Source organism: Orycteropus afer, unplaced genomic scaffold, assembly GCF_000298275.1.
Source record: "Orycteropus afer afer isolate SDZICR_OR568_19922 unplaced genomic scaffold, OryAfe1.0 scaffold00609, whole genome shotgun sequence".
Lineage (NCBI taxonomy): Eukaryota > Metazoa > Chordata > Mammalia > Tubulidentata > Orycteropodidae > Orycteropus > Orycteropus afer.
Window position 1 is genome coordinate 586,320 of NW_006922196.1, and position 21,099 is coordinate 607,418.

General features: G+C 40.7%; 1 protein-coding gene and 1 pseudogene across 1 annotated transcript in view; one reads left to right on the forward strand and one right to left on the reverse strand.

The window, feature by feature from the left end:
- FAM189A1 (family with sequence similarity 189 member A1) overlaps positions 1–21,099 on the reverse strand; it is a 1,045,217-nt gene that overhangs the window by 207,035 nt on the left and 817,083 nt on the right. The gene's annotated exons all lie outside the window — the stretch shown is intronic.
- Positions 20,562–21,099, forward strand: part of LOC103210407 — a 1,901-nt pseudogene continuing 1,363 nt past the window's right edge.

The window sequence follows — 21,099 nt, forward strand, 5'->3', positions numbered from 1 at the left end:
GGGTTTGAACCGCCAGCCTTCTGGTTAGCAGTCAAGTGCTTTAGCCACTATGCTACAAAGACAGATTTATCCTTGGAAAAAGTTTTTGTGTAATTCTGACAAATAATTAAAAAATACAGTAAGGTTAGAAATATCTAGAGTCTTAAGAAACAAAGTGAAACCACAGCAGGAAATACATAGGGGAAAAAATGACATTTGTTCAGTACCAAAAAAAAATAAATATCTTAAAGTTAGATTTTTTAAATTATCATAGGCTTTTATATACACATATAAACTTTACCTTACATATAAGCTGAAAGAAAACCATTGTGTTGTGATAATTTGCACTTCTATGAAGATTTCATATTTACTGATGGCATGAGCCATGCACCATAAATATCATACACTGTGATAATTCCTCTTTACACATGAGGAACTTTAGGCTCAGAGAGTTTAGGTGACTTGTGCAAGGTCACTGAGCTCATTAGCATGGGAGGCAGGACTGAATCTGGAGCTTATGTTCATGAGAACACAGCATCCTTTCTCCACCTATGAAAATTCAGACATACCAAATTGCTTACATTCCTGAGACAAATTGAGAGTTTTCAAACCCTGGTCTTTATTAATAGTATTCCCTCACCTATACCAGCACCTTCAACCTCCCCTTCCTGCCTCCATCCCTCAAGACCCAGCTCAACTGCCTCCTACTCTGTGCAAAGTTTCTGATTTCACAGTAAAGTTGAAATGCTCTGTTCCTCTCCGATCTCAGACCAGGCAGCTCACTTCTTAATGCTCACACTTATTTTATTTAGTAATATGTCACTTGATTTCTTGACAGCTGCTTTCATGAACATTTATTGTTCATTCAAGTAGAATGAAACTGTTGACAACTTCACTTTTTTTCTTCATTTATCATGATGTTTATCAGTCCGGTTGTGAGGCTCTCCATTTTCTTCATATTAGGTGTAAGCATACTGAGGGCTATATGTAGTGTTTGACCTGCTTCAGTAAGTACTTAAAGTTGTCTCACCAAAACAAAACAAAAACCAACTGCTCCCAACTGAATGGATATGAGGATACTATAAAATGTTGATGCTTATTAAGGGAGAATCACCTTATTTTTTAAGCATGCACGATCAAGTTTAAAATGATTAAGAAATGTTCACATTTAACAAAGCTTCTTATTTTCTCAAAAGATAATTCAGGGGCCTCTCAGAGCTCTCCTGTTCCCTGCCCAGCCACTGGGGAAGAGATTCTCCTCACAATAGTTCTGCAGGAAAGTATTGCTGAGGTACGGGGCAGGCACAAACACACAACACACGTCAATTCCTAAGTATATGGAATTTTCATACACTCCTAGTAGGAGTGAAAATTAGTACAAACTATTTTGAAAAACTGTTTGGCAGCATCTACTAAAGCTACATGTGTGTGTGTATATATATATATATAATATATCCTATGACCCAGAAATTTCCCTTCTAGGTATAATGCATAGACAGACATTCAGATATTCACCAGAAGACAAGTACAAGGAATCTGTAACAGCACCTTCTATAATAGCCTTAAACTGAGAATAACTAAATGCTGATAAAGAGAAAAATGGAAAAATAAACTGCTATATTTATACAATTAGAATTGAATGACAGCTACTTGCAACAATATGAATGAATCTAATCAATATACTGAATGATGTTGATTGACAGATGTTTCTGGATCTGGGTGTGGGGTCCACAGGCTTGTTCACTTTGTGGAAAATCTTTAAGCTAAACCCAATATGTGTGTTCTTCTCTGTATATGTTTGAGTTGACAAAAATAAATTCTTGAAAGAAAGTAAATAAATAGCCCAGGAGACTATCTACTGCCTAAGAGTGAGCTGATCTCCGGGCCTGCCTCAGTTTCATCCAGGAAATAGCAGGATCACGGCCACATAAGAGAACTTCAAGGAATGGTAGAAACAAAGAAGGAAAATTGCATTTTTTCAAAGAGCATAAGCAATTTGATTGATTTTCAAAATAATTGACTTATTTTCTGTTTTATTGTTTTGTTTTTGGGTATGATCATCACCATTATTATTTCCAAAATATTTTAATCACTCCAGACAGACACTCAGTACCCCTTGATCAACAATTCTTCATTCCTCCCTCCCCACAATCCCTGGTAAGCACTAATAAACTTTGGTCTCTATGCAATTGTCTATTCTAGATATTTCATGTAAGTGGGATCATCACACAATATTTGTCCTTTTGCGTCTGACTCATTTCATTTAGCATAATGTTTTCAAGGTTCATGCATGAGTAGTATGCATCTGAACTTCATTTCTCTTCATGGCTGAATAGTACTCCATTATATGGATAGTCCACATTTTGCTCCTCCATTCATCTGTTGTTGGACACATGGGTTGTTTCCACCTTTTGGCTGTGGTGAATAATGCTACAATAAACATTGGTGTACAAGTATGTTTTGAGTCCTTGCTTTCAATTCTCTTGTGAACATGCCTAAGAATGGCATTGCTTGGTATATGGAAATTCTATGCTTAGCTTTCTGAGGAACTGCCAAACTGTTTTCCATAGTGGTTGTTCCATTTTACATTCCCACCAGCAATATACAAAGGTACCCAAAAACACAAAACAAAATACCCTACCAAAAACTTACTTTTTACTTTACTGATACTAGCCATCCTAATGGGGGTGAAGTGGAATCTCATTGTAATTTTGATTTGTATCTCTCTGATGACTAATGCAAGGAGCTCTGGAAATGCAGTGGTTAAAGCATTTTCAGCTTCTTACCAGAATGTCAGAAACTGGAACCCACCAGCTGTTTCACAGGACAAAGATGGCACTGTTTGCTTCTGTGAAGATTTACAGTCTTGGAACACTTATGGGGCAGTTCTACTCTGTCCTATAAGGTCGTTATGAGTCAGAATCAAATTGATGGCAGTGCAATGACTAATGACATTGAGCACCCTTTCATGTGGTTTGTTGGTCATTTGTATATCTCCTTTGGAGAAATGTGAAGCTGCATTTTGACTTTGGTTCCTCATATGAAGTTTCATCTACTGGGAACATGCATGCCTAACACTATTGGCACTAACTGAAAGGGAAGGGTAGATTTTTTTTCAAGACGCAGCACAAGTATCCCCTACTCCAAGGAGCTATCCCTGCTTTCCCAAAAGGGATGCTGTCCCTGAATCATAAGTTTCCATTATCTTCATGCAAATCTTTCTCAGAGCCCTTGTCTTCTTGAAGAGTCACTGTTCCAGAGTATTACTCCATCAAAATTAAACTGTCCCAGGACAAAGACTACAGAAACAAACAAACAAACAAAATCTCTATATTCCCTACAGCTGTATATCTGTGCAGGGCCTGGCACATGGAGGCTGTTCACAACATAACCCTGAAGTGAGTTATAGATGCACAGTCAGGATACTAAAAAGATTGGAAGCCAGATTGTCATTTTGGTTGATTCAATCAGATTTTAAAGGCTTCAAAGAGGCTTGCAAATTAAAGCATCATAAATCCTTTTCTAACCCATTACCCCAATTTACCATTTTTTGTAAGTATATATTTAATAAATACCTATATTTCAAAATATTAATGTGTCTCCTAGAGTGAAATTCAAGGGCATTGAATATGTAATTATCAAGTATTCCTTCAAATCCCTAACAGCATATGATATTTAAAAAATACTCTTTTGTAAAATATACAATGTTATTCAAATTACTACACAATAATGGGAAAAATATGAAAACAGTTTTCCAGTCTTTCCCTCAAATAACTTCTACATTTTGTTTTTATTGCTAATATAGTGTGTTCTCTAGTAAAATGGTAAAAACATTCACACTATCTCTTCTGTAGGTAAGTGAGTGGAGCACACCTGGTGTCTCGAGATGGCCGCCTGCTGGGCTGCAGGGCCCACCTAAGTGTTCACAGATGCACAGGACCCCCATGCGGGAGAAGAGGAGGAGCAACAGTCCAGCTCAAGAACCTTCCTGTGAAGCAAAAGCCACTCATCAGCCCTTACTCAGGCCTATCTAGCATGGGTCCTTCTGCTTCTCCAAGTCACTTCCTGACCTAGGTTGAGGTCCTGGGGATGCCTGCAATCTGAGGCCAGGCTATTGCATCTGCTGGCCTGGGCTCCAAGGAGTCCCTCCACAGCCCAGCCCATGTTCTCAGTCCAGTGACTTTAAATCTATGTCTCACTTCAACTATGAATTCTTTATTACAACTCTATCTGCAACCAGGGGAAAATAAAGCTTGGGTTAAGTAGAGACTAGAGATGGCATGATAAATGATAAATGGAGAAAAGATTAAAGATTGAAGTTGTCAAGGATTTCATTTTACTTAATGCAGATGGAAGCAGCGTCAAGAATTCAAACAATGTATTGTATTGGGCAAATCTGCTTCAAAAGACCTCTTTAAGTGTGCTAGAGCAAAGATGTCACTTTGAAGACTAAGGTGAGCCTCACACAGCCATGGTATTTTCAATAGCCTCATATACATGTGAAATCTGGACAATGAGTAAGGAAGGCTGCAGAAGAATTGATGCATTTGAATTATGGTATTGGTGAAGAACACTGAATGTTCCATGGATTACTTGAAAAATTAACATATCTGTCTTGGAGGTATGCTCCTTAGAAGAGAAAATGGCCAGCCAGACTTCATCACTTATACTTTGGTCAGTTGTCAGAAGGGACCAGTCCCTGGAGAAGGATATTATGCTAGGTAAAGTAGAGGGTCAACAAAAACAGGGAAGACTCTCAACACGATGGATTGACATAGTAGCTGTGACAATGAGCTCATCAAGTATGCAAAGATTTTGAGGACGGCTCAGATCTGGGCAGCGTTTCATTCTGTTGTACATAGGGTCACTATGAGTTCAAATCAACTTGACAACACCTAACAACAACATAGATTGTAGGCTGGGACTGTTACACCCTAACTACCCCCTGGCTGGGCAGTTAGCCTGGCTTGAACCACTTATTTTAAGAGGTTGGTCTGGGCAGCCCTCTGGAGCTGTTCCCACTTCAGCACCCTTCACCCTGCTATAGAGGCTCAGCTGTCTCTCAGGCCAGGACTGACTAGTTCTTATCTAGCACACATGGATTCAGAAACTCCAGGATCATAAAGGTTTATTAGGCTTGTTGTTTCCACTCCTTGCAAGCTCATTAGGATTTAAATTTCCACCTTTAAAATGACATGTTCCACCCCCTGACACATACTGCTTTCATTATGAAGCTTGGCAGTTATGACTGATCAATGTTTCCCAATCTCACTTTTCATATAATTAAAGTTCATTAGCATACAAGGGCACATGGTCTAGGGAATTCATTCTAGTGCATTCATGGCACTGATGAAGACAAAGGCTATATAAGGCCTTGTTTTCAAGTGCTCTTTGGAAAATGCACCATGGGAATGGAGGAAAACATACATCAACAAATTATTCCTTTAAAACCCTGAATCTAATGAGATAGCATTCAATTTGTATGCTGAGCAAATAATTGGAGAATGTGGATGATATGAAGAACACAGCGTCAGGACTGGAGGAAGACTCATTAAAAATCTGAGCTATGCAGATGACACATCCTTGCTTGCTGAAAGTGAAGAGGACTTAAAGCACTTACTGATGAAGATCAGAGACTACAACCTTTAGTATGTATGAATCACATCTCAACATGAAGAAAACAAAAATTCTCTAACTGGACTAATAAGCAACATCATGATAAATGGAGAAAAGATTGAAGTTGTCATTTTACTTAGATCCACAATCAATGCCCATGAAAGCAGCAGTCAAGAAATCAGAGTGACAGGCTTCTAATTTTTAAATAAACTTTATTTTCATATCAGTGGGCAAATTTGGTGCAAAGACCTCTTTAAAGTGTTTAGAAGCAATGATGTCACTTTGAAGACTAAGAAGAACCTGCCCCCAAACCATGGTATTTTCAATAGCCTAATAAGCATGTGAGAGCTGGACAATGAATAAGGAAGACCACAGAAGAACTGATGCATTTGAAATGTCATGCTGGTGAATAATATTGAATGTACTATCGATAGAATGTGAGAAGAATGAACAAATCTGTCCTGGAGGAAGTACAGCCAGAATGTTCCTTAGAAGGGAGAATGGTCATATTTCATCTCACATACTTTGGTCATGTGTCAGAAGGGATCAGTCCCTGGAGAAGGATATCATGCTAGGTAAAGCAGAGGGTTAGCAAAAAAGGGGAAGACCCTCAATGTGATGGATTGAGCCATTGGCTGCAATGATGAGCCCTAGCATGGCAATGATTTTGAGGACAGTGCAGGACTGGGCAGTGTTTTGTTCTCTTTATACAAGGTCGCTATGAGTAGAAACAGACTCAATGGCCCCTAACTAAGTACAGCAACAGTGAGATAAGAATCTAGGGTTCTTCCTTTGTTTCATCTTCCCTCTCTTCTTCCTTTCCTCCCTCTCTTCCTTCTTGTGGCTAAAAATGAAATCTAAGGAATAAGTTTTATCATTCCAGAAGATAGGACTTTTATTACAGCTTTTATTACATAAACCATGTAATTAGCTTTACAGCCTTCCTTGACCTTTTAGGGGAAAAACTAGCTTCTTTTTATTTATACCATAAGTTACTTCACCTTCATTTTCGTCTTTCTTTCATCAATATTTGCCAATTAATCTGCTGCCCCTGGAATAAAGCCTTATATTGTTGTTGTTGTTGTTATGTGCCGTTGAGTTGGGTTTCCAAGGCAGTATCACTGCAGAAGTAGATTGCCCCATCTTCCTTCCGAAGAGTGGCTGGTGGGTTTGAACCACCAGCCTTCTGGTTAGCAGTCAAGTGCCTTAGGCACAGTAAATCAGAGTGACAGCCTTTTAATTTTTTAATAAACTTTATTTTTATGGCAGTTTTAGGTTTACAGAAAAATTATGCAGAAAGTATAGAGAGTTCCCACATAACCCTTCTCTCAGCACACTGTTTCTCCTATTATTAACATCCTACTTTATGTAGGACATTTGTTACAATTGATGAACCAATGTTATTGTTGTTGTTAGTTGCCATCCAGTTGTCTCTGACTCATGGTGACCTATGTACAACATAAGGAAAAGTTGCCCAGTCCTGTGCCATCTTCACTATGCTGGAGTCCATTGTCATGACCACTGTATTTGGAATGTCTTCCAATCTAGCAGGCTCATCTTCTAGCACTATATTGAATAATATTCTGTTGTGATCCATAGAGTTTTTACTGACTAATTTTCAGAAGTAGATCACCAGGCCCTTCTTCCTAGTCTGTCTTAAACTGGAAGCTCTATGAAACCTATCCACCACGGATGACTCTGTTGATCTTTGAAATACTGGTGGCATAGCTTCCAGCATCATAGCCATACACAAGCCACCACAGTATGACAAACTGACAGATAGGTGGTAGATGAACCAATAATAATTCATCATTGTTAATTAGTGTCTATAGTGTACATTAAAGTTCACATTTTGTGCTGTATGATCCTATGGGTTTTGAAAAATGTATATTATCATGTATCCACCATTAGCGTTGCTTTTAACTTTTCACCTTGTGTTTTCTATCCTGACCAGAAAAAGAAATCTTGTATCTAAGGAGTGTGGGAATACGTAGATGTCAACTACAGCATTTCTGCCAGGGAGGCAAATTGTCCAGTGGAACCACAAAACTTTTTGAAGGTCATCTCCATGGGATATGGCAAAAGTTGCTATAGTCTCGGGGATTTTTACAAGACTTTTTGTTCAAATGTTACTTTTAAGGACAGCATATGTTGATAAGCTACAAATGTTCACACCAGCCTCCCTATTGACCAGGAAAACAAGATTGCTGTTCTTGAGACAATTCTTATCACATTACTTACTGCTGTCAAGTCAATACCACCTCATTGGGTTTCTGAGGCAGTATCTCTATGGAAGTAGGTTGCCCAGTCTTCCTTTCGAGGAATGGCTGGTGAGTTTGAACTGCCAGCCTTCTGGTTAGCAGTCAAATGCCTTAGGCACTATGCCACACATCAGAGGTATTGAATTCCTCTGAAAGAATCTGCTTTCCCTGTAACTGTAGAAGAGGGGCCGTCCTCTTATCTCCTTCTAAGAGTTCTGTTAATTATGAATACTTGCATTTTTAGGCCAGACTCTGAAATTTCAATTAGTTAGCATAGTAATCAAAGCACAGCTCTACTTTATAAGCAGAAATGGAGAAAGTGCTGGAAAGAATTGTGGTGGTTAATGGGAAAATAAGGAGAATGCAGGGTTTTTCTTCCAGAGAGACTATGTAAGCAACAACATTTACAACAGGAATGTTTGGAATAATGAGAAAAAAAATGAAAAGAACATTAAATGAGGTTCTGTGGTCAAATTAGGTTGGGAAATAGTGATTAAGAAAATTAAACTGGGTTCTCTGCTTCACAGCTTCTCAGACTTTTAATTGTAATGTGGGTTGTGACTCTCCAAGCAGAGAAATGAACTAACCATATCCTACTCCTCTTACTCCTGCTATCTCTCTTCTTTTTCCTCTTCTCTTTTCCTCCCCCCTTTTCCTCCTCCTTCTTCTTTTTCAACCAGTACCCATTCACATCTCCTGAAACTCCTGCTCAGGAGAACACACTGTGATATGTGCGTAACGAGGAGTTCAGAAATGTCTCCCATGAGTCTTTCTCAACTCTCTTGATACTCTGGATTCAGAAAACAACAGGGCTGCCAGCTCCCTCATTCTTGGTGCTTCTTAGAATCACTCTCCGTACAGACTCAAATAGTTGCCAACTAGCATGTTTCATTTCCAGAACATAACACAAATAAACCAATAAAGAATAACATTTTTATTCATCTTAAAATAACTCTGCCCTCAGGATGAATGATAAGGTATGTCTAGGCAAAAGGGAATACACCCATTACCATATTAAGGTCAGTGTTGTTGTTGTTGTTATGTGCCGTCGAGTCGGCCCCGACTCATAGCGACCCCTCCTTGGGTTTTCGAGGAAGTATCACTACAGAAGTAGGATTGCCCAACCTTCCTTCCGAGGAGTGGCTGGTGGGTTTGAACCGCCAGCCATCTGGTTAGCAGGCAAGTGACTTAGCCACTATGCTAATATTAAGGTCAGTAGATGATACATATTTGTATGTGCTGTATTTGTATGGCCATATAACTAGAACTAACAGTTTATGATAACTTCTTAGGCAGTCAACCACCTTGATGGAGCAAGTTGTTGAACATGTGGGCTTGGGACTATGGTCACAGGGGACATTGAGCTCAATTGGCATACCATACTAACCAGAAGGCTGGCAGTTCAAACCCACCAGCCACTTCTTGGAAGGAAGTATGGGCAATCTACTTTCGTAGTGATATTGCCTTGGCAACCCAAGGAGGAGTTGCTATGAGTCGGGGCCAACTTGACGGCACATAACAACAACAACAACACTACACAAAAACATTGCTCTACATCCTACTTTGGTGAGTAGCAACTGGATCTTAAAAGTTTGCAAGCAGCCATCTAGATGCAATAGTGGATCTCTCCTCAACCAGGGTAAAGAAGAATGAAGAAAACCAAAGATGTGTGGAAAAAATTAGTCCTGGGGGCTAGTGGACCATGAAAACCTCAGCCTATATGACCATTAGACCAGAAGAACTAGATGGTACCTGGCTACCACTGTCAACTACTCAGAAAGGGATCCATGCAGGAGATCCTAGATAGAGTGGGAAAACAATGTGGAACAAAACTCAAAATCATAAAAAAAAAAAAAGGACGAGGTTTACTGGTCTGATAGAGTCTGGTGAGACCCTTGAGACTAGGGCCCTTAGTTACCCTTCAGTTATGGAATTGAATGCACTGCTGTGGCTTCAAGCCAAACAACAGACAGGATATAGGGTGAACATTTACATCAGGTAGATACACTCCTTAGAACGATCAATCATGGGAGAACAGAAGGGCAGTATTTGCACAGGGAGATAGCTCAGAGGGCAGGAATGCATAGAAAAGAAGGACACAGGGAAGAGGTAACCACAGGAGGAAGTGGGGAGAGAACTGTTACACTGTGGGGAATTGCAGTTAATGTCATGAAACAAAATGTGTATGAACTGCTGTATGGAAAATGAATTTACTCTGTGAACTTTCAGCCCAATAAAAATAAAAATAAAAAATAATACTTCTGGTTTCAAACACGGTAATGTTGTGTAGTTTTAGCTAATACTGAAAATGCTAATAATACTAGGTAGTTAGCAGGCCCTTAACAAATTGTTGTCAGTTGATTAATTAGCAATCCTTCCAAAGGTGTGAATACATCAAATAAAAGGGGAGGAAATTATATAAGAGCTGGGGGTCACCTTGAGCCGACAGGAATTTTTATCTTATTTCATTCTCTAGAGGGGGGCTCAAAGGAACTCTAGTGGTATAGTGGTTAAAGCATTTGCCTGCTAACCATAACGTCAGCAGTTCGAACCCACCAGTCGCTCCATGGAAGAAAGATGAGGCAGTCCTCTTCCATAAAGATTTATAGCCTTGAAAATCCTATGGGGCAGTTCTACTCTGTCCTATAACTACTATGAGTCAGGATCAACTCTATAGCAATGGGTAGAGAGGGGGCTTACAAAATAAAGTAAAATGAGAGACTTCACATAAAATCTCGATTTCTAGTGTCTCTCGAAAAGTCCTGGGCTTCAGCCATGCTAGGCTTTCCCAGGCAGCTGCTCCCTCAAGACAGATTTCCTGGGTTCTCCTTGACTTCCCCTTCTTCAGGATAGAGGTTTCTGCTTTCTCTTCATGAAGTGAAGTGCCCTCTTCCATTTGCCTTCCTTCTTCCCCTCTGTGGACACTTTGCTCCATTCATTCCTGTGCCCACTCTCTTTGTCCCTGTGATATGTTCCTTTTCTAATCCTTTACTGGCATGCTAGTGGGGTTTCCAGAGGAGGCAGACACAAATGCAGAGGTTGAATCAGCTATTCAACCTGTGTGCCCTGATCAGTTTATCTACTAACACTACCTTAAAATGAGTACTAAACCCAGGAAACAGTTTTGATCATCATTTTGCCTTCTAAAGACCATACCTCTAGCAGATATTGAAGGTCTGCTAAATATAATGCTGACCCAGTAAGCATGGCTACAGCAAGTACCTATGGGGCCAGTGGAAGGAAGGGAGGGAACAACAAGTTCCTTTAGGAGGGTGATCCTAGGGCTATGACCTCCAGCTCCCTCCCCAGACTTCTCTTTCCACATCTCACATAAAAGCAGGTACTTTCTGGAGAGGACACGACTGACAGAGTAGGGAGCATGGAGGGAAAGTCCCAAAGTGGAATCAAGTAGAAGTCTGAAGACTGTCCACCTCTTGCTCCTTCCTGTTCTGTTTCCATATACAAGGAAATCAAGTCATATGTTCAGAATATTGGAGGAGTCCACTTGGGGGTCCACCAAGGACTGCTTTATTGTATATCAGACTCAAGATTGTTGGGATGGATGATGATTAATGTTATGTTTAAGAGAGTAGTTAAGGGAGGAAGGGCAGTGACATACGCCCCCAGCTCACCCAGGCAAATCAACAGCAATGACAATGACACTTTTTCTCACACGTGCTGTGGTAGTTGCATTTGTGTGTCATCTTCACTGGGCCTGGCTGAGTGGCTGGGCAGCTGGCTGTAGTATTCCCCATGATGAGACTGGTAATCAACTCCATGGTGGAATCTACTGTGAGCAGCTGAGGAGCTGCCTTAGGGAATGTGGTCTGCTTCCTGTATATAAGGAGAAGCCTTGGGAAATGATCTCTAGCTTATGGCACACTTGAACCCTGCATGTAGCCATGTCATTGTTCAGCAGCCTGCCATACTCTGCCGACCTTGGGACTTTCAGTGGACTTGAATTCATGGCCTGCTGTGTGGTTTGGTAACATCAGGACTGTGCCTTTGTGCTTGTCAACTTTGGGCTTGTCTCAGCAGCCAGCAGCTGTCTGAGTGAAGAAAAGCCTGTAGCTTCAGTGGGCCAGGAGCAAGAGGCAGAGCTGAAGCCCAAGGCTGAGGGGCTTTCACCCAGCCCCTAGAGCCTGGCACTTTGAACTTGGACTTAAGCCTCCAAACTATAAGAGAATAAACTCCTGTTTGTTAAAACATCCCATTTGTCATATATTTCCTGTTGGAGCAGCACAGAGGTAACCAGAACAGAATATGGAACCAAGAGTGGGGTGTTGCTCTTATTAAGTACCTAAAATTTGGAAATAGGAGTGGAGTGCATCCTTGACCTGAGACCCTGGCAGAGAGACCCTGGCATGTGGCAAGAGAGAAGGCAGAAGCAGAGTCAAGAGACCAGCCTGAGAGACGGCAAGGGCAGAGCCAACTGACCAGCATGAGAGACAGCAGCAGCAGAGCCCAGAGGCGGGCGTGAGACAGCAACAGCCTTACCAGCCCACAGAGGAGAAAGCTGATGCCTTTGGTAGGTGGCTTCCTGGTGGAGTGGGTTGCCTTCAGGTATTAACTGGTAGAAGAGACTGGCATGATATGGAGTAGCAGGTTGGCCAGCCCACTGAACAAGAAATCTGGGTGTTTTTTGGGAAGGTAGATTTCCTGTGCAGTGGGTTGCCTTCGGCATTAATTGGCAGAAGTGGAGAGACCAAGGAAATGGGAAGCAGAGCTGCCTCAGCCTCAAAGGGTAGGATCATGACCTCTGGGGATAGAAGCACCACAGCCCCCTAGGTTTCTAAGAGTTAGACCTTCACCAACTTGGTTCTGGAGTGTGGGGCTGGACATTCATGTGGGCCAGTGGAATGGAATCATAACCACTGCCCAAGGGAGAGGGGGCAGGGCTACCATGCCCAAGAGGCAGAGGAATGGGGCTTGCCAGGCCTAGAGGGTGAGGTTGCCACTCAGGAACTAGGGGATTAGAGCCACCCAGTGAAGCCACCCAGTACACGTACCAAGTTGACAAGGGATGGAATTGTGGTAGTTACATTTGTGTGTCAATTTGGCTGGGTGGGCCTGGTTGAGTGGCTGGGCAGCTGGATGTGGTATTCCCCTTGATAATACTGGTAATCAACTCCATGGTGGAATCTACTGTGAGCAGCTGAGTGGTCTGCTTCCTGTATATATGGAGAAGCCTTAGGGAACGGTCTCTAGCTTACAGCACACTTGAACCCTGCATGTAGCTGTGTCATTGTTCAGCAGTCTGCCATGCTCTGCCGACCTTGGGACTTTCAATGGACTTGAACTCATGGCCTGCTGTGTGGTTTGGTAACATCGGGACTGTACCTTTTTACTTGGCTTGTCACTCTCAGCAGCCAGCAGCTGTCTGAGTGAGGAAAAACCTCTAGCTTCAGTGGTCCAGGAACAGGAGGCAGAGCTGAAGCCCAAGGTTGAGGGGCTTTCACCTAGCCCCTAGAGCCTGGCACTTTGAACTTGGACTTAAGCCTCCAAACTGTAAGAAAATAAGCTCCTGTTTGTTAAAGCATCCCATTTGTCGTGTATTTTCTGTTAGATCAGCACAGAGGTAACCAGAACAGGGGACTTGAGACTTGAAGAGACAGTGGAAAGGTTCACAAAATGCCCCAACCATGGAGTTCCAGGAGCCAAGCGAGCAGACTGTGGATCAGTGATCTCCATTCAAGAAGGCAGGTATAAGTCATTGGAGAGAAGGGTCAGGGTCCAAGTACTTGGTGATGGACCCCATGGAACCAGCAGCAGCACAACGAGGAATAAAAATGCAAGTTCTGGGGCCCACAGCCCCTGTGCCTCTCCCATGGGGCTTATACTGTATGGGTAGCCTCCTTGCTGTTACTCACACTCATCAAGCTAGCCTTGTGCCTACTATGACTGAACACCCCTCTCAGTTCCTCCATATATCTTCCTGGCATCATTTGGGCCTCAGGTCAATGTCACCTGCGCAGAGAAGCACCTGGCCACCTCCATTCTGTTTCCCTGTTTTTGTTTTTTTTTTTCCTTTGTAGTACTTCCCACTGCTTGGAACTGTCCCGAGTGGCACGTCTGTCAGCTATTTCTCCTCCTAGAACATGAGCTGCACTCAAGGGAGGAGAAGAGCCAGGGCTCATCTGTCTTGTTACTGGCATGGTGCTGGCAATCCTTTCAATAACAATTATAACAATGTGATTGGGACAACAGCTGATAAAAACACTGAAATGAGACTGTGTCAGTCAAGTTTTCCTTCATCTTTAAAGATAGACGACTCAGATAGGGGAGCTCTGGTGGCATAGTGCCTAAGGCATTTGACTGCTAACAGAGGTCTGGCAGTTCAAACCCATGAGCCACTCTCCAGAAGGAAGGTTGGGCAATCTACTTCTATAGTGATACAGCCTCAGAAACACAAGGAGGAGTTGCAATGAGTCGGATCCGACTCCATGGCAGTGGGTTTCGTTTGTTTTTTTTGCCTCAGACAGGCCTAGTCCCAAACTGTGTCCTCTTGTCATTTATTATTCATCACGGTGAAGTTAAAGCAACGTTACCCTGGTTACTGTGGTAACTCTTCTGAGGGTTGTGGCTAAATAATTGGTGTTGGCTTGGTTACTGGGTGCTTTCAATTCTGAGACAAGGGTGCTGATAATAAATGTGCTACAAGCCACAAGAAGAAATACTAAGAGCCTTAGGAAAAAATAAGAGAGTCCCAAAATTGAAGTCATCTTCCAAAAGCATCCCAACGTGTGGTCCTAAACACTCTGCTATAATCCTTAAGCATCCCGATGTGTGGTCCTAAACACTCTGCAATAATCAACAAAGTAATTGGCTTGTAAAAATAATAGGGGATTTTTCTAGGAAGAGGAAGACATAGAGAGGAACATGGGATGTACAGACAACAAAGATGAACCCTTTTGCATGTATAGTACTGCCTTGTCAGTGATGGCAAACATTGATCTATGGGTGAATAGATGGGTGGACAGGCTAAACAACCAGGTATGTCTAGCCAGGGGGTAGTTTGCCCATGACCATGGATAGGGTTGGCAGATGATGTTTTTACAAGCATTTTTGTTTGTGCTGAAAGAATATCCAGGTATATAGTATAGCTGACAAGCAACAAGGTTGTAGTCTCTTCTTGGCCACAACTAGCTACCCAGAGGGAGTAAGTAGTTGGACCTGTGGGCTTGGAAACATGGTCACAGGGGACATCAAGCTCAATTGGCATAACATACTACACAAAAATATTGTTCTACATCCTACTTTGGAGAGTAGTAATGGGCCTTAAAAGCTTGCAAGTGGCCATCTAGATGCAACAATGGGTCTCTCCTTGTCCAGAGCAAAAAAAGAATGAAGAAAATCAAAGATGCAAGGAAACAATTAGTCCAAGGGACTGGTAAAACATATGATCCTCAGCCTATATGACCATGAGACTAGAAGACTTAGATGGTGCCCAGCTACCACTGTCAACCACTTGGAGGGGTGTCTATGTAGGATATCCTGGATATAGTGGGAGAAGAATGTGGCACAAAACTCAAAATCATTAAAAAAAGAGGGGGGGCAGGTTTACTGGTCTGATAGAGCCTGGTGAGACCACTGAGACTTGGACTCACTCCTGTGGTTTCCAACCAAATAACAGACAGATATACGGGCTGAACATTTACATCAGGTAGATACATTCCTTGGAGCGACCAATCATGGTAGAACAGAAGGGCAATATATGCACAGGGAGAAAGCTTGCTGGGGGGGGGGGCAGGAATGTATGGGAGGGAAGGACACAGGGAAGAGGTAAGTATGGGGAGGAAGTGGAAAGAGAGCTGTTACATTGAGGAATTGCAGTCAATATCATGAGACAAAATGTGTATGAACTTCTGTATGGAAAATGAATTTGCTCTGTAAACTTTCACCCAAATCACAATAAAAATTAAAAAAGAAAGTTAAAAAACAGAAAAAAAAAAAAGAAGAAGAATAGAGGACTTTTCCAGCAATAACAAACTGAATCCTGAAACTATTCAGTAGGTTATTTTGGCTACTTCAATTGGGCTGTCAGAAAGGTTGTGAAGTTTGCTAAATATCTTGCTCAGATCATTATTCAGCAAATATTCCCAAGTCATGTTCTAGCCCCCTGCTGGACAAAGAGAGGGACAAGAACTCTGGGAAGCAGTCATTTGGAGGACTGGCTGGAGGGGAATGACATAGGATGCTGCCTAAAAGCTGAGCTCCAAAGTGAAACACAGAATATTATTTTGAACAGGTAGGAAGAAGAGGACTGGAAGATCAGATTTGACCCTGAGTCCCTTCTCAGGGGCCCAGAACCCTCATGCCCTGTCTTCAGGCTGAGAATACGGGAGAGGGGTTATTATCAGTTCTCACTGAGATGATTTCAACTCATGGTAACGCCATGTGGGTCAGAGTGTAACTGTTCCCCTTAGGGTTTCCAATGGCTGATTTTTTGGAAGTAGATCACCAGGCCATTTTTCCAAGGCATCTCTAAGTCCATTTGCACCTCTAACCTTTTGGTTAATAGCCTAACACATTAACTGTTTGCACCACTCAGGGACTCCTGAGGAGCCTACAGAGTATCCAAACAGGTTTGCAACCATCTAGGGACTTGTGCCTTGATTCTCATTTGGAGTTTGGTCTTTAAGGTGCCTAAAGCCAACTAGGGGTGATTGCAACATAGTAAAGACATAGCATAGTTAGGGTAAGAGGGTCTGAAATGTTGTCCCCCACATCCATACCCATGGTCCATAAGAGACATGAGGAGTCTCAAAAGTCCTTTGCACCTGGGTAGTCCTTGAAAGAGTTCAGAGAATACCAGACAGCTACATAGTAAGTCAGGGTGCTGGCAGGAACCTCAGACATGAGTAGCTGAGGCATCACACACTTATCAGCTGAGTGGGCCCAGGGTCACCATCAGTGTATCCAGCAAGGACTCAGAGGTCAGAGCACAGAGCAAAGTGCGCCCTCTCAAGCCATCTCCCACTGTGATGATGCCATACTTGTTTCCCACATACTCAGATGCCACCAGGCAATGAAAGCACTCTTGGCACAAAGAGAGAAGAAGTGCTGAAGGTCTGAATATATTCTGGAAGAGAGAGCGTTAACTCGGAGAGATTTTGTTAAACTGGTATAGACTGAATCACTGCAGTGTTAAGAGTCAAGTTTATTTATCCTAAATCAGTGGGAACAGAGCAAATGAAGCTGACTTACAGAAAATGAAAACCACATTTCTGCAGTTCTGAGTCATAATATGGAAAATTTAAGCACATCACATATAACAAAAGTCAACAGAATCAAGACCAAACTTTTGTCACAAGTATAAATAGGCTAAGCTTACCAATTAAAAGAAAAAGACTCAATTTCGTAAGCAGAATAATATACCATTTAACTATTAAGTCAAGTCCAATTAAAAAGAGAGAAAGAGAGGAGAGAGAAAAAGAAAGCCAAAATGTATGAATTAATAGGTAACATCTCACATACAAAGGAACATAAAATATTTCCAAAGGAGTATACTATGAACTATTTTTTGTTGATTTAAATAGTAATTCAAAGGCCAAATAGATCACAAATATTTTTTAAAAATGCAAAGATTGTCAAAATCTATATCCTTCAAACATCATCAATTTCAATACATTTTATCAATTAAGTTTTCAAAATGCCATGAAACACATGGTTCCCATGTTCTTCATATCATTAAAGAATACAGAAAAGAAGAAGAAAGAAAGAAATATTTCCAATTTTCCAAAAGCGCTACAAGAAAGATCTGTCCTTTATAGGCTACAATTCTTTATTTCCTCTTTCCTTTTTCCTTTTCTTGCTGTAGGATATTTGTATAGTTATTATATATTGTAACATCATATTTTCATCTTGTTCATCCTTAACATAAGCTATTCTAGCCAGATCTTTGGTTTTCCTTGCTACTAGGAGTATGAATTCTCATGCAGGAAATCTGAAGAGCTCCTCTAAAGAAATCTATAAATTATGCACATCAATTGTTTTAAAATCCTGCATTTCTCTTTAAGGTTGGTTTTTCTGACAAAGTCAATTAGAGACAATCCTTTGAGCCAATAGGTTTTCTAGAGAGTTTGATGTGGGTGACAGAGGAAGAGAGGAGGCAAGGACAACTCAAAGAATTTTGACCTGAGAAAACTAGAAGAATGGATATTTGCCATTTACAGAGACAGGGAAGGCTATTAGAGGAGCACGTTTAAGGAGATAATAAAGATTAGGATTTTGAACACTACAAGCCTTATGTATCCATTAAACATCCAAGTGGAGTTTCAATGAGTCTAGAGCAATCCTATCTGGAGATATGCACTTTGGAGTCATCAGTCTACAGATATAATTATAAATCCACTAGAAAACATGACATAACTGAAGATTTATGCTTATTTAGATCTATTCATTCAATAGAATTTACTTCATTTTCCTTCTGTTTCAGAGATTTCTCTAAGTAGAGGGGATATGAAGATTTGAAAAAGGCAAGGTACCAGCATCCTGGAAATTATTATTTAGGTTATTAGGAAAAGTAACATTTATTGTAAAAAAGAAAAAGAAAAAGAAAAAAAAAACAGTTCTTTTCATTAGTTCCAATATGCACAAATTCCATTTACCAAAGTTTAATTAAGTAATACCAATCTCCATCAACACAGTCAAATTTCAGTTGCCATGACATATTAACTGTGAGTAAATGCCTAAAATACAAACTTCATCACTAGCTCCTCAGTTTACCAATCACTATATAAATAGAAGATGCACATCAGAATCAACAGCCAATTACAGAATTTCTTTAAAGTTTGTCAGTGATTGATCTCTGAGCATCTGTTACTCAGCTCACACACAGACAGAGAGATGAACCCATATGATATTTTACAAATGGATAATTGTAAGAGGGAAGTGGCCATCAAAGATGAAAATGAAGCAAAGAAATGAAAAAGGGTAATGCTGCAAATGAAATCTGAATCAAATGTAAATGGAATTATAAAAGAAATAGCTGATTGTGGAAATGTTGACATTGCAGCTGTTCAAGAGACACTAGATACACAGCCAGAAAAATTTACTGAAGGTGAACTTACAGATAGAAATGAGGAAAATGTTTGTGAAAAGCAGGATGGAGATGTTCTAGAGGAAGAAGCACTGGCAAAAAAAACCTTGACATTGTAAAAACTCTCAGAGGAATTTCACCATTGTGAAAGTGCAAAGTATAAAATGTTGGAAGCTGATCCAAACTTAGAAAGTAGTATGTCAGTTCACCAAGGTATAGAAAAGAGGCTTGTTCTGGATAGTAAGTTATACAAAGAAGAAAGCAAGGACTAATCAAACTACTCCAAACTAAATTTATCAATAACAAATGATATATATTAATTCTCAATGTTTCTAATGTTTTAAATTACAGTGTACTAAATGAAATAGTAACATTAGTTTTAATAATAAATATAATTATAATTAGATTTATATAAATATATAGTTTTAATAATAAAAATATATTTATATACATTAATTATAAATAATAAATTAGTTTTATTATTTTTAAAATTTCCCATACATTTATAACCACCAATAACAGATGTTTTAATGAAAATCTCTGAAGTCCACAAAACAATTATAATTTTCCTATTGATTAGGATTTGATAAGATAGCTTTGCAGGATTTCAGTTTGCACATTTGCTAATAAGACTCCTCAGTATTATGCAAACCATCACTGCCTGTTCTTTTTCCTCAGGGCACCATAATAGTCGAACCCCCAGCCAGTTAAATCTGAAACTATGCCTCCTATATCAAGAAATCTTTCCTCACTGCAGGGATCTCCATCAGAAACTTTCAGGTTATTTATAATGTTTCCATTCTCCAACTTATTTGACACTAAACATTAAAAAAAAAAAAAAAAAAAAAAACAGCTGTTTTAACAGTAAGATTCTGTTTTAACCCTGAAAATATCTCTATATTCAGGGGTCATGGGGTCTAGACAAGACAGCATAGGCCCATCTTCCCTGTTCTTCCACACTAAGTACAAGTCCCTGGGTGGTGCAAATGATTAAGCAGTCACAGTTCAAGCACACCCAGAGGGCATCAAAAGAAAGGTCTGATGATCTACTTCTGAAAAATCAGTCATTAGAAACTGTATGGAGCACAGTTCTATCTGACACACATGAAGTTGCTATGAGCTAGAGTTCACTCAATGCCAACTGGTTCCCCACTACATAAACACTGAAGTGGTACAAGAGAAAGCAAAGGAAGACTCTGAAACTTGGTCAGAAGAAGTGAGCTGATTTGGGACCCCATGTCTGGAAGAACAGCACAGTGTCTGGACATCTTGTATCTCCCCAGCCAAAAGAAGGTGAGCTGGACTTCTTACTTTCTAAGCGTAAGCTAGCAGCAGAAGGCAGCCCAGGTAGGTTCATTCCTCTCCCAGATCAAACAGCGGTCCTTCTGACAACATCAGGCAAGCCCAACTCTATGGGTTAGGGGAAGTGATTGGGAGCCACATCCAAAATAAGTAGCTAGAAGAAGTACTCTTCTTCCTTACCAAGCCTGATATCCCACTTTCCCACTGAGATATAATATGTAAAAAATAATTTCTAACAAAGTAGGAATGGGAGGGTAAGGCCCTCCTTTAAAACAAACAATAAACAAACAACAAAAACCAACACCTTACTTCTGGCATTTCATTACATTTCTAAGAGGATTTTGGAAAATGTTTCTTTAAAAATGGCAACAATATCAAAATTCCTTAAGCAGTACTTGATTATTGAAAATGAGGAGCAGGAACAGTTAAAACTGAAAAGATCCAAAGGTGGCCCTCGATTAACGAGCCTCTATCCTAGCTTCAATTCTTCCTTGGGTGTTGCTGCCCTGTACAAAGGATTAATGGTGAAAGGTGTAGATGAAGCAACCATCATTGACATCCTAACTAAGAGAAACAATGCACAGTGCGAGCAGATCAAAGCGCCACACATCCAAGGAAAAGGAAAGCCACTAGATGAAGCTCTGAAGAAAGTCCTCACAGGCCACATCCAGGAAGTTGCCTTATCTCTATTAAAATTTCAACCTAGTTTGATACTGATGAACTCTGTGTTGCTATGAAGGGTCTTGGAACTGATGAGGACACTTTGATTCAAATTTTGGCATCAAGAAGTAACAAAGAAATCAATAGTAGAGCTGACAAGGGGCAAGGTTATGGTCATTACTTGGTCACAGCCAGCTACCCAGAGGGACCGAGTAGTTGATCCTGCGGGCTTGGGACCAT